This window comes from Triticum dicoccoides, chromosome 6B (genome assembly GCF_002162155.2).
Source record: "Triticum dicoccoides isolate Atlit2015 ecotype Zavitan chromosome 6B, WEW_v2.0, whole genome shotgun sequence".
Taxonomy (NCBI): Eukaryota; Viridiplantae; Streptophyta; class Magnoliopsida; order Poales; family Poaceae; genus Triticum; species Triticum dicoccoides.
The window spans coordinates 313319725-313335385 of NC_041391.1; positions in this window are offsets into that span (position 1 = coordinate 313319725).

The window sequence follows — 15661 nt, forward strand, 5'->3', positions numbered from 1 at the left end:
CTGGAAGTGGTCCAAATCTACAGTTGGCCTCTAACAGGCCGAATGTCACAACAGGCTGAAAGTCGCCCAAATCTACAGTGGGCCTTTAACAAGCTGAATGTCACAACAGGCTGGAAGTGTCCCAATTCTACTGTGGGCCTCTAACAGGCCGAATGTCACAACAGGCTGGAAGTGGCCGAAATCTACGGTGGGCCTGTAACAGGCCGAATGTCATACATGGCCGAATATGAGCCAAATCCTTGACGGTCGTTTAAGGGGGCCAAAAGTTTCAAGGGCCAAAAAATGGGCCCAAATGAAGCAAGACCATTAATAGGCCGGAAACACACCGGATCGTAATTCGGCCCAAATACTTAGCGGAGTATTAACGGGCCAGAAGTGACCATGGGCCATGATGTTGAAAAGTTTGAAATGGGCCGTTGATGGGATGATTTGAAAATAGTCGTACGGGCCTTAACTGCAAATGGGCCATCTTCAAGCAGGCCGTTAATGGGCCAGCCCGCTAATTTTCACTGGGCCCGCCTTTTTAACCTAAATGGGCCATTGATGGGCTTTGCCATGTGTCGACGTATCATAGGCGCCTCCTGTCCATTGGTCGGTTGACATTTGTCCTTTTCGGGTGCTAACACGTGGTTCCTCTGGCCAATGAGAAATTTACACATGGAAAATCACCATTGGTCGTGGCTGTTAGTGGGTTATCGGATCCAAAACCAGACCCGATAGCATAACGGTGACCCGTTATAGCGTTACCATGTGTCGGTCACCCTTGACAAAAGCACTTCTATGACGTGCGATTTATTGTCTTGGAAGTTGACACTTCCGTGATGATAATTTTGGTGATGTCATGGAACACTTTTACAACAACACAGGTATGACTATCTTGATCCTGTCATAAAATTGTCATGGATATACATGCATGACAAAAAACGTGACCTACTGTAACAAAGACGTATCATCACGGAAGTTTATTTTTTTGTAGTGTTTTGTCCCATACTTTGTACCTCCATGCTGGTTATAATACAACAAATGTTCACATTTTTCTCTATAGAGAAGGACCAATTTCGAAACTCGGGATGAGGTAACCTGTACTAATACCTCTGCTATCTTCAAGAATGCTTTGTGGCATTATCGGACTAACCTGAAGAAAAGGCACTTCACTTGCAAGGAAACTCATCAAATTCCCTTACTTTCTCCTCAGACACATTTATGAGACGATGACTGGGAATGCCTTGTTCTATAGTGGTCCAGAACCAAGAATGTGGTAAGGTCTATGAGATCATTTTTATTTTGAAGTACTATATGCCTGTGTCTTACTGTACTCTATTCTTTTAGAACAAGTGCTTAAACCTAAAGAACAACTATTCTCAGGTAAGATTCCAATGCTATGGTGCATACTACGTTCCTGTTGCATCATTGTATTACTCATACAAACTTATTTTTAAATTGAAGGATCCAATCGAAACTCCAATGGCACAACATGTATGTTTAAACATGTTTCTTTAACTGGTTTGCGCTTCTAAATTTCTTTATGTTGATTTCAATTTTAATTGTGTATACAATTGTCTTCTCATATCATGCACATTACTAGCATCACAACAGAGCCAATAGTGTTGTTGTACATGTATACCCGTGGTGCCCATCTGAAATCTTGTTGTGCCATGTAGTTTCCCATGCTTGTATTATTTTAATGCTGATTTGTCTTGAACTGATATGATTTGAACTGTGTCTCTATTTTGATTTGGCAAGACAATGTAGTGACCATAACACATAGATATATGTTTATTTGATGCTTTTATTATGTAGTACTTCGCAATAGAAGACTTGGTAGTTTAATGTTGTCCACCCTACTACTGAATTGGTTCAACAAAATGAGTTTCATATACTACGTGCTAAAGCTGTTATGTGTCTCCTTGTTTCTTCTTTTAGAAAGCTGACAGAATATTAGGGAACAGTATCTTATTAAGCAATGGTAAAGGAAGTAATGAAGATAAGGTGTAGAGTAGTGAGACATTCTTGTTGGTCTCGAACAAAGGTGATAAAACAGATAAGGAAAGATATCTTGAAGACAGTGAGACAACCCCGATGTCATATCTTCATGTAGTGTTCGACTTACTGGCAACTACGGTTGGCACAAGCTCTTCGAACTCACTACCTGAATCAGTTCAGTTTCTTGATTCTCAACTACAAGATGAAATACATCGATAAGCTACGACGCGACAAGAAGCCGAAGGACTGAGGACGTCCATGCAGAATTCAGATGCATACTTTCTGGTGCAACAACAAGTATTGGAGAATTTTAGCGCCAAACTAGAGAAAGCTAGTAATCTTGCCAGGCTTATTGCCAGCATGGTGGATACCCAGGATAATATTTCTTGAGCTATTCTGAAGTTGTGTCAATCACAGACTTTTTTTCTGCCGCGTTTGTTTGCACTAGTGGCCAATTTAGACGCCTATGTATGTAATATTCTACTTTGTTCCCTATATTTGCACTGGTGGCGAAGTTTGATGCCCAGTGGATGTAATATGCGTAATAGTCGTAATAGCCTAGCGTAAGTTGCTTGCTTATTTATTTACTTGTGTCTTGTTTATTTGTTTGCTTGTAGTCACTGCAGTTCTTTTTCCGCAGGGTCCTAGTGTCCATAGTAACATTTGTATTTAGAACTAGGCTAAAATAACCATGGGCAATATACAGACTATTGTAACAATGGTCCTGCTAGTTGTTGTAGTGACCATGGACCTCCTACGAGTCATAGGATCCATGGTCCTTCTATGGGCCATAGAATCAATGGGCCTTCGATGGGCCGTATGATCGATTGGCCAAATATGGGCCGTACTACTTGCAGACAACCAATGGACTGTAATGTGGGTCATAAACAAGCTAGAACGGGAATCGCCTGTTTATGGGCTGACCATAACAGGTCGTTAATAGGTCGGTATATATAACGGGATTAATTCTATCGATAGGCATAATGAGTCATTAATGGGCCGTATTAGACGATGCTATGAAAACAACCCACTAGATTAATGGGCCACAAACAGGCCGACTGTAACCAAGGGCAGAATTTGGCCCATCAGCAAAACATGCTAGTAATGGACCGTAAGTAATCGTATGCTGGTAATGAGCACAAGAATAAATGTGCCCTTAGAAGGACGAAAGATAACACGGGATGGAAACGGCCCATTGGAATAATGGGCCATTAATGGCTATTAAAGCGATATAGTGTTCATTATGGGCCAGTTTTACCACGGGTCGTTAAAGGGCCCAGAGGTAAAAGGGCCTCATATGGTCCGAAAGACATCATGGGCCATACATGGGCTAGAAGTTACAAAGGGGTGGAATCATATTGGAGGGCCTAGATGACGCTACTAGGCCTAGTTCAGATTGGCCATGACGGGCGATGAGTTAGCAAGTTGTAAATGGCCTATATGAGAATTTTACACATAGACAATCGCCATTGGTCATTGATTTTAACGGGTTATTGGATCCAAAACCGGACCCAATATCTTAACGGCGATAAATTACGGTGGATGCCACATGTTGGTTCCTCTTGACAAAAACACTTCCATGATGCGCCATTTATTTTCATGCAAATGGACACTTCCGTGATCATTATTTCAGTATTGTCATGGAACACTTCTACGACAGCATAGTTATGACTATCTTGATTCTGCCATAAAATCGTCATGGATATACATGCATGACAGAAAACGTGACCTACCGTGAAAAACACATATCATCACAAAAGTGTATATTTTTGTAGTGATAGTCACGCTTCTTAGCCTTTTTCTTTTTTAGTTATCTGTACTCGGACAAGTTCTTGCTATCGTTACATGTATGAATTTGTATGTTGGGTCATGAGACCCATGTTTATAATATCATGCTATGTGCGGCTCCTCGAAGCCTCTTAAAGAAATACTTTGAGTAGTAGAGTTATGTTGTGATGCCACATTGTATCTACACATATCGAGCATATTGTGTGTATGTTATTGAAATGCTTTGGTATGTGTGGGATCCGACACCTAGTTGTTTATTCTTGGTAGCCTTATGGGGAAATGCCTCCTAGTGCTTCCATCCAGAACACATGGATGAACTGGCATGTGTCCTTTGCTCCTATGTATGTTCCTACGGGGAAATGTCACGCGGTGTTTACTGGAGTCCTTTGTAGCCTCGGAACGACTCGGTTACAGTCGCTGCTTACCGACACGTGCATTATGGGTCATGTATGCATGTCCCTGTAAGTTTGTGCCACCTTAGTTTACGTCTAATCAGGTCGGCATGGATTCTCTGTTATATGGATGCTAGTGACACAATCATATACGTGAGCCAAAAGGCGCAAACGGTCCCACCCAGGTAAAGGCGGTAGCCATGGGTTACCATGCATGAGTCCTCAAGTGATATGATGTGTTACATACTAGATTGGTGTGACTTAGGATCAGGGTCTCGACAACTTTGGTACCAGAGCCTGACTGCCTATAGGATTACCAAGCCAAACTGGTCAAAGTCGAGTCTAGAAGTGCTTTAGTTATATAAGAGAATTGATTGTGGAAGGGAATGTAAGGCTCTTTTTATTCCTTATCCTCGTTTCATTATGATTATGAGTCACCCTCTTCTTTTCTACGGGGATTAAGAACTAGGCTTCTCATCTATCTATTGGGACGACGAGTTATTATACTAGAGATTTATAGGAAAGGTGTTGTCTGGATTGATGTTTCCATAAGAATTCCGTTGCCATGTTGCCATTTATCTTGCAGGTTGTCCCATATTCCATGCGCGTACAACTGTTATGTTGTCTGAGTTGTCCCAGTTTTCTAAATAATCTAATGCATTTGCAATCTTTCCTCCCTATTTTTGATGTACTTTTAGGCCAGATTAACTACACTAATCGGTGTGTTGAGGTACTCTGTTGCCTCGACATATATGTTGATGTTATTGGGACACTAGGGTATCTTAGAGAACCACCTAGTATTCTAGCCATGTTTTGTGTTCCCAATGTGATTATTCTGGCTACCATTCTTGAAAGCATCTAATGATATAATTTAGTTAGTAGGTATTCCATTTCTGGGTTCTTAAACCCATGATTTATTCCATTCATTGTTGTTGATAGTGTTTGTTTTTTTCTTTAGGATATTAGTAACCTTTGTGATAGTGTTCAAGGTCCGTGGTATATCATTCTTCCAAATACCATGAACCAATATGGCAGAAGTTCTTTTGAACCAAAAGAACTAAATAAGAGTGTTACTGATGAGTTCTCCATTCTATATGGTGACTCTGCTGATCCTACTTTTTTGCATGGGTTATCCAGAAGAAGTATGTTGAGCCTTGTCGACATCCTAATCTATGCATCCAGAACTCAGAAAAATCATATGTTCCTTTGAGTTGTCCCTCTTTAGCTGCATCTCGACCTTCGTCTATCATTTGATATTCAAGTGTATGTCATGACTTCTTGTCCATCGATGTCTAATATCCTTGTGGTTTGTCAAGCCATTCTACTCCAGAATGACTAGGAGAAGCAACCTCCAGTACCTTATCCATTTCTAGGATTTGGTCAAAGCAGTTGTATCCCGTAGATCAAAATGCCAATCCCACTTTTGTTCTGTTCTACCCTGGAGTATTACCCCCTTTATGTTAGGATTGTCATGAGAATTGCACCACCTCTTATGAATTCTTGACGCAGTGATACTTCTCACTATCATTGTTCTTTCCTCGGTTCCGTGTTGTTGAAACCAGAATACAGGCAACTGAACTATGATGCGTGAAACCAATACTCCTAGCAAACCTGTTTCTTGGTAGTTAATGGATGATAATTCCATTCTTAGTGTGTTGGTTATTGAATCGTCATCCTAAGATTGATCATGGTGCCTAGTCCATTTTCCCCGGTGCACTCTTTGATCAATGAGTTAGAATTGTGTTAGTCCCTTTCTCTTTTGATCATATCGTCTTGTGCTAAAAAGCAAGATCGTTCTCGAGCTTAGTAACTTATCGATGGTTCATTATTTTCTAAATTTCTTCTTGGAAGTATCACCAACTTGTCCCCTGACCATTATGTTGGCTTCATGATTAAGTTGGTTTCCTATAAACCATTTGTTCTCCAAGAATTTATGTTGGATACCCCTAAGCTAGTTGGTTATGCTAAACATCAACTTGGAGAGTTGGAGGATAAAAGCTTTGCCTAACTCAGTTCGTGCCGAAGGGATATCTTTGCATTTGTGTGTGTGTTGAAGAAAGATGATATCTTCATGATTGATCTTCGTTATCAGTTGTTGGATCTATTGTCTTGCCCAAAGTTTGATTTGAGTGTGGGCAATCATCAAATCAAATCGGAACCGACGATGTTTGTAATGTTGTCTTACTCATCGATGTTTTGCTTGAGGATGCACCATTATATCTTTTGGTCTGACCAATGCTATCATCTTCTTTACGTAGTTATGGAATTCTATCTATATGGAAATCTTGATGACTTGTTGTTGAGCCCATCAGCCACATTTTATCTCCTCCATGATTCATGTGGGATAAAAAAGCTAGTGTTGGAAACTTTCTAAAACATTATCTTCGTGCTAGCCCATGAAGTATATGTCATTGTAAAAAAAGTGGCTTCCTCTAAATTCATGTGCATTTGATGCAAGTTGCCGCCCAGAATTCAAGAAAGCTTGTTTCTTTTTTGCTTCCTCTAGACTCATTCCAAGCCTGTCATGCAAGTGCTAAGTATTCTATGGTTTGATAGGATCGCTACATCCATGCTGTATGTATCTCCTTGCACAGCAAGCCACTGATTGAATTGTTCAAGGAGAAGTTCCTTCTTACGAGCTAACCCAGGCTTAATCAAGGACTTTGTTATCCGCAATGATGGTTCCCAACAAGAACTCGGTAGTGTTTTGCTGTAAGACTTCCATGTGATATCCTCTATCTTGGGAAGTGTGCTCACATGTATCTTGCAATCCAGCTCATGGTTTGGAACTTGCTGCCTTAGCTTTGTCCTCAAGAATCTCGCAATGTCATCTCGTTGATTTGTGTTGCACACTTTCTCTTTCATACATGCAGAGCCTAAAATATCCTAATACCAACCAGATCTGAATCTCAGGCAGATATTATGGGTGCGACATATCAAAGATGTTTATCATGGTTTTTCTGTAATCCCAGTAAGTCAATGTAGTGGTCATTTTGTTGAGTCAAGATATTGTCCATGCCCCACGAGGATTTCATATGACTTATCCTCGAAGTTGTTCCTTATGGATTCTTTTTGTTTTTGAAGTCGGACCTTTATTTGATGTTCTAGAAACCAAACAGTACATATAGTCGGGTTACTCTAGTACGTCAACGAGAACATTATAAGCGGGGTGCTAAATGTCTCTTGGTCGATCATCCAAATTCCGTTCCCTTGGCATAGCTAAGGTAAAATTTGGGTAAGTGTTATCTTCCCTTGCATCCGCATCCTCCATTGTTATTCATCATGGTAGCATGAAGTGGTTCCAGGATCTTTGGCACAAATGTTGGTAAAACCCTGATGAATATGGAGTGCTCGTGTTCTTGAGAGCACGTTCGGTCACTGGGTTATTTCTACTTCTTGAGCTTGCGTTGATTTTTCCCTTGAAGAGGAAAGGGTGATGTAGCAAAGTAGAGATAAGTATTTCCCTCGATTAAGAACCAAGGTATCAATCCAATAGAAGGCACAAGCAAGTCTCCAATATATGCACCTGCACAAACCAACAAACACTTGCACACAATGTGGAAAAGGGGTTGTCAATCCCTTCACTGTCACGAACAAAAGTGAGATCGAATAGAGATAGGTATAAAAGATAAATAAAAGAGCAAACTAAATTCAAATAAATAAATTGCAGCAAGGTATTTTTTGGATTTTTTGTTTTATAGATCTGAAAATATATGATGGAAAATAGACCCAGGGGCCATTGGTTTCACTAGAGGCTTCTCTCTTCAAGATAACATACGGTGGGTAAACAAATTACTGTTCAGCAACTGATAGAAAAGCTCAAAGTTATGATGATATCTAAGGCAATGATCATGAATATAGGCATCATGTGTGTGACAAGTAGACCGACTCCTGCCTGCATCTACTACTAGTACTCGACACAACAACCGGTATCCAGCATGCATCTAGAGTATTAAGTTCATAAGAGCGGAGTAACACCTTATTTAAGATGACATGATGTAGAGGGATATACTCAAGCAATATGATATAAACCCCATATTTTTATCTGTGATGGCAACAATACAATACGTGACTCGCTACCCCTTGTATCACTGGGTGAGGACACAGCAAGATTGAACCCAAAACTATGCACCTCTCCCATTGCAAGAAAAACAAATCTAGTTGGCCAAACCAAACGATAGTTCAAAGAGAAATACAAAGATATCGTAATCTGGCATAAAGGAGTTCAGAAAAAACTCAAATAATATTCATAGATAATCTGATCATATATCCACAATTCATCGGATCTCAACAAAGGCACCGCAAAAGTGTATTACATCGAATAGAACTCCAAGAACATCGAGGAGAACATTGTATTGAAGATCAAAGAGAGAGAACAAGCCATCTAGCTACTAGCTATGGACCCTTAGGTCCGTGGTAAACTACTCACACTTCATCGGAAGGGCAACAAGGTTGATGTAGAGGCCCTCCGTGATCAAATCCCCCTCCGACGGAGTGCCGGAAAAGGCCCGAAGATGGGATCTCATGGGTGCAGAAGCTTGTGGCGGCTTCAAAGTATTTTTGGTGTGCCCTCTAGTATAAGGGGGATATTTGAGGATTTATAGTGCAGAGATTAGGTCAAGACGGTCCGCGAGGAGCCCACAAGCCAGGGGTACCCCCTAGGGCGCGCCTCCATGGCTTGTGGCCGCCTCGTGGGTCTTCTGGCCCCCTCTCCAAGTCTCATGGTTTTCTTTTAGTCCAAGAAAAATCACCGTAAAGTTTTATTCCATTTGGACTCCGTTTGATATTCCTTTTCTGTAAAAGTCAAAAACAAGGAAAAAACAGAAACTTGCACTGGGCTCTAGGGTTATAGGTTAGTCCCAAAAATAATATAAAATATCATATTAATGCATATAAAACATCCAAAATAGATAATATAATAGCATGGAACAATCAGAAATTATAGATACATTGGAGACATATCAGTTATATCCTCAGAATCAAGTGGAATGTGTCCACGCTGCCGATTGTTCTATAACTATAGTTTCCTATCCAAACTGAGCATGCCATTCCTTCAAATGATCAATTGTGAATTGCCTCGGGCTGGTATGAAGTGTTTTAATGATCTACGTATTAAAGTAATTCTTTTTGCCACTTAAAGGAATAGTTCTATGAGTGACCTTCTCTAGGTGCCCCATCTGGTATGAAGGGCAATTAACTCCTCGCTACTTTGAAACCCATGCACCATCTTACTTAAGCGGGGTACTGTTGCCTACCAAATTGAACCTTCGTCATATGTTCCTTTCCACCCCTCTTGATGAGTGTTTTGTGTCTCAGCTCAATAGATGTTCAATGTCTGAATCCGTGAGTTGATTATGAGTTGTGCGATCTTCGAGAAGATCGAATACTGTAGAGATTCCCTCTCTTTCCATCATCGTATTTGGATGAAGTTCACGAAGGAAAATATGTCAAGATCAACATGATACAATGAATGAACATCTTCGAGAAGGGCAGTGGGATCATCTATATTATGATAGTTAGTGTCCCCTCTTCCTCTTACCCAGTCTGAATCTTGGAACAGGATTCCTATTTAGTGGGGGTGAGTTGTCACATCCCTAGAATGTTGCTTGTAAATAGTTGCATCAGAAAGCATCATGCATCATGCTTAAATTCCTGGAATTTGAATTGAGGAAAGTGGAAGCCTAAAAATTATAAATATAGGGTAAAGAACCCTGAAAATGCATTCAGTGAATCCAAAATGCCCTAAGAATAGTTTTGAGAATTTTGGCTAGAGTTCTATCCAACCGAAATTTTGGAACATTTTAAGGAATTATTTGGGCTATGAATTTAAGTCAATATTCTATTTGAATTTGGAGTTATATTCATAATATATAATGTATATATATTCAAATGCTCTGACATATTTTATGTATATTTGGGGAAGTCCATAATGGCAACATAAAAATATTCAGAAGCTTTGGCCCTATTTTGAAATTATTTTGAATTTTCAATCAGTGGAAAAACAAATGAATACAAAGAAAACAAATAGAAAAATAAAGCAAAATAAAAAAACTTACCTGGACCTTACCTGGTCGGCCTAGCCCATCAGTGTCATCGTCCAATTGGCGCCAGTCGGCCAGGCGCACGGCCGACGTGAGCGCGGGCACAATGCGCCCCGCCACCAAGCGCCTGCCTATGTCCCCAGCCAGCACGTTGACGTGAAGACGCCCCGGTACCGTCCCGATCCACCTGACTACTCACTCGCCCCCTGCTCATCCCTCTCGCTCTCTCCCTCACCCCCGACGCCTTGGTTGACGTGTCCACGAGCTCGCCGTCATGCTCCCCGTGTTGCCCCGAGCCATCCCCAAGCTCCGGCACCTCGTTCCCAGCCTCCTTGCCAAGCCATGCAATGTCGGGCACGCTGCAATGCCTCAATGCCATCCGCTTCATCCTCCGTAGCCTAGATGTCGACTTTGTCGTTCCGCCAGCACCGGACCTTCCCCGAGCCCGCTGAACACCTCAACGTTATTGATGTGAACCTCCACCCTAACCCATCTCCCCCCATTGCATATGGGAGCTCTAGGACGCACGGCAAGGCCAAGAGCCACCGCCGCCTGAGCTCGTCGCCGACGACGTTCCATTGACCATTTGGTCCTGGGTATGCATCCACCGAGCTAACCAAAATGCATAGTGCCCGCCAGTGCTCTGGTTCGTGTGTTTTGCATGCTGTGGCTGACATCCCATGCACAACAAGCTCCAGCTGTCATAGCCGAGCTCACCACTGTCAGCTCCTGCCACCATAGGCCCTGTCACCACCATCATCTAACGCGCGCCGACAAGAGCTCTTCAACGTGCCAGCCGCGCCTCAAACAGAGCACCACAACGCAATCCCGAGAGCCACAACTGTGTTTGACACTGATGGCAGCTAAACACTGGCGATTTTGACCAAGTAGACTAGGGGTTTGACTTCCCCTGGGTCAATGACAAGTGAGTCCTGCCCTACTAATTGAAATTAGTTTAAATTTAATCTTAATTAGGACATGTGCCTATGACATGAGGGTCCCACTGGTTAGTTTGACCTAGGCCACCCCTGATGACAGATGATGTTATCCTGCTTTCATGCTGACGTAGTAAATCATTTACTGGATTTAGTTCAATTTAAAATAACTAGGAAATTTTAGAAAATGTTATAAACCTCTAAATTCATAGAAATTCAACCGTAACTCAAAATTAAATAATTTATATATGAAAATTTATCAAAATAATATGAAGAATCCGTTTATGGCATTTTCATACATGTTGGAACAATTTAAAGTTGATGTATATGACAATTTGAATAAAAGGCGTTTGAAATGTATTATATGGAGTTTGAACTTGAACCCTGGGTTCAAACCAAATCCATTTAAATTGTTGCTAGTTCCATTAGCCCAAATCATGGCATGTTACAATGTCATGACCATGCATCATATTGTTGTATTGCATTGATTGTGTTCTTTCTCTTGTTGCCGGTGTTTGTCCCTTCTCGGTAGAAGACGATGCCGATGGTGTGATCGTTGACACAGATGAAGAGCTATACTATCTTCATATGTGCCAGGAAAGCAAAACCCCATTGAGCATTTCAATACAATCCCACTCTCCCGATCTTGCTATCTTTTATTGCATTAGGACAGTGTGATGCAACTATTACATATTACAGTAGATGAACCATTCCACTGCATGACCTGTCCTTGCCACAGTATTTAGTAAAACCCACTAGCATGAGTAGGAGTTGTTTGAGGCATGATGTGCCTACTCATTCATGCTTTCTTGTTATGCCTGCTATGCTTAGAGTTGTGTCATGTCTGATTCATTTGGGATGGATTGGAATGGTGGTGAACATGTCTTACTGTCGAGAGCTAAGTGTGTGAACACAATTTGGTAAAGGTAGTGATGAGAGGCCATGTAGGAGCACATGGTGGGTTGTCTTAGTCAAATTGTCCTCGGGAATTGTGTTATGTGTTTGTGATCCAAGATAGTTACTACCACACATTGGGCCCTGAAATATTACCCCTCTCGACTTATTAATCGCCTTGATCTTTGTCCAGGAGTTGCAACTAGTTTTTGGTATTTGTAGGATGCACTAGGGGACGTACTTCGCATTGACCAGAGGGGTAGGCTTTCTTATGTTAGGCACCATGGCACGGTGTACCAAATGTAGTACCATCCGTTGAGGTGGACATGGGAACCATACTCACATCATTTGAGGCCATGATAAAAATATCAGCCGGACTTCCCTTTCGGATACAACCTCAAATAGGCGATAAACCTGGACTAGAGTCTTGTGAGGTTAGTTAGATTGTGGTTGACACACTCGCCAGCGTACGCTTGAAGGTTGCCGAGATACATGATGTGCATATGGTGGTAAGTGGTGAGAGCGTGTGTGAAGAAGTACACCCCTACAGGGTTAATGATCTATTTAGATAGTGGTGTCCTTGGATATGAACTACATGGAAAACTTATATGGTTCATAGAACCTAAAGTAGATACTCTAAAATGCACAAGATAAGCGTGAGTGCTATGGATGGCCTTCTCGTAGGGAGACGAGAGCGGATCTGTAGTCGTGTGTTCATCTGGTGACTATGTGGACACATTTGCTCTTTCTCAACTCAAAGAAATTACTAGTAGTCATAGTTCTGGATAGCCATCGAGTCAAACTTGGCTTGCTGCAATTAAACTCCACCACCCCATTAATTATACTCATGCATATGTAGCTAGTTCTGATGTAAGTCTTGTTGAGTACATTTGTACTCACGCTTGCTTAACTTATGTTTTTGTAGTGGAGACTTTAGTCTCACTAGTAGTTCCACATGGTCTTCGATGATTATCTCAGGAATCCTAGACAGAGGTCTGGCTCCTATGGACGGTCTTGGAGATAGTCAATCTTCTCAGCCTTTTTTTCTTTTCTAGTTGTCTGTACTTAGACAAGTTCTTGCCTATGTTGCTTGTATGACTTTGTATGTTGGGTCATGAGACCCATGTTTATAATATCATGCTATGTAAGGCCCATCTTAGCCTCTTAAAGAAATACTTTGAGTAGTAGAGTTATGTTGTGATGCCATATTGTATCTACACATATGAGCATATTGTGTGTATGTTATTGAAATGCTTTGGTATGTTATTGAAATGCTTTGAGTTGTGTTATGATGCCATGTTGTATTTACACATATCAAGCGAGTTGTTTATTCTTGGCTGTCTTCCTTAAGGGGAAATTCCTCCTAGTGATTCCATTTAGAACACACGGATTTACCGGCATGTGTCCTTCTTTGCTTCTATGTTAGTCCCTATGGGGAAATGCCACGCAGTGTTTATTGGAGTCCTTTGTAGACTCTCTACATTTCAGTTAATTTCGCTGCTGACCAACACGTGCATTATTGGGTCATGTATGCATGTCCTTGTAAATTTGTGCCACCTTGGTTTATGACTAGTCATGTCGGCCTGAGTTCTCTGTCATATGGATGCTATCAACAAAATCATATACGTGAGCCAAGAGGCATAAACGGTCCCGACCAGGTAAAGGCGGTAGCCGTGGGTTACCGTGTGTGAGGACGCAAAGTGATATGATGTGTTACTTGCTAGATTAGTGCGACTTACGATCGGGTTCCCTTGAAAAAGTAAATAAATTACAGCAAGGTATTTTTGGATTTTAATATATGATCAAAATAGACCCGAGGGCATAGTTTTCACTAGAGGCTTCTCTCTTGAACGTAGCATACGGTGGGTAAGCAAATTACTCCTAGGCAATTTATTGAAAAGCGAATAATTATGACAATATCCAAGGCAATGATTATGTATATAGGCATCGCATCCAAGACAAGTAGACCTACTCCTGCCTGCATCTAATACTATTACTACACTCATCGACCGCTATCCAACATGCATCTAGAGTATTAAGTTCATAAATAATGGAGTAACACCTTAAGAAAGATGTAGACAAAGTAAACCCAATTAATATGAATAAACCCCATCTTTTCATCCTTAGTGACAACAATAGAAATACATGTCATGTCCCTTTCTGTCACCGGGGTTGAGCAATGCAGGATCAAACCCATCACAAAGCACCTCTCCCATTGCAAGATATATCAATCAAGATGGCCAAACCAAACAGATAGATCGGAGAGAAATACAAAGCACTAACAATCATGCATTAAAGAGTTCAGAGAAGACTGAAATAATATTCATAGATAATCTAAACATAAACCCACAATTTAACGGATCCCAACAAAAAAGGGTTACATCAAATAGATCTCCAAGAACATCGTGGAGAACGTTGTATTGAAGATCAAAGAGAGAGAAGAAGCCATCTAGTTACTATCTATGGACACATAGGTGATGTAGGGTAGAACCCTAGGTAGGACCTTTTCACACTTGGAGCGGGAAAGAGGAGAGAAATCACAAGAACAACAAGAACACAAAGATGAACACAAAGAGATAATCACTCCAACAATTCCCGATTACACATCCACTAGAGTAACAACACAAGATCCACAAGTCTCATACACAATCAAAGGAAAGATACAATGGTAAAGTTCATCCCAAATCCAAAGGAAGAGGGGTCTTGGTGGTAGTCTTCTCCCAATGGAGGCCTTGAAATCCTCAAGGATTCTTCCCTATGGGGTCTTGATCCTCAAAGAGGGAAGGTAATGTAGCAAAGCTCACCAAGATCTCATCTAATACTTTGCTAACCCTAAACATGGCCCTAGGTACGGAATATATAGGCTTGGGGTCGAAGGAGGAGGAGGGGAGCCGAAGAAGTCATCTCAGCCGTCCATCCTGGGAGGCCCGTGCGCACGGGGTAAGTTGGGCCCGTGCGCACGGGGGTCCCGTGGGCACGGTACACGCCCGTGCGCATGGGGTGCTCCAGCGCCGGGTTCCTGTGTAGCCCGTGGGCACGGGGTCTCGGGGGCCCGTGCGCACGGAGTCACCTGGGACTTGCTGTTTTGCTGTTGCTGCACTCCGTCTTGATCCTTATGGCCTTGGGGTGGTTCTCCTTCTCCTTGGGGATGCTACTGAGCTTCTTGGTGATGTTCCACTTCATACCTAAGGAGGCATAGCATATTTTGGTGAGGTAGTAGACATGTTCCATTTGTGTCCATATGCAAGTCTAGTAGGAAGGAGTTCACCTCGGTTTCCAAAGCATGTGCTCTAGCTCTTGTCATGGGTCCATGTGGGGTTGGATATGTTGATGTAGAGTCCATGGGGATGATGGAAGGATGCTCCGCATCATCTCCCCTCCCTTCGAAAGGATCCGACCTCGGATCAAGATCTTCATCAGCAAGGAAAGGCGAGAGGTCTTTGATGTTGAAGATGTCGCTCACGTTGTACTTCTCTCGTGGGAGTTCAATCTTGTAGGCGTTGTCGTTGTAGCGTGCTAGCACCTTGAATGGTCCATCGGCTCGAGGTAGTAGTTTGGACTTGCGTTCATTGGGGAAGCGGTCCTTGCGAAGGTGTAGCCACACGAGATCACCTATATTGAAGATCGT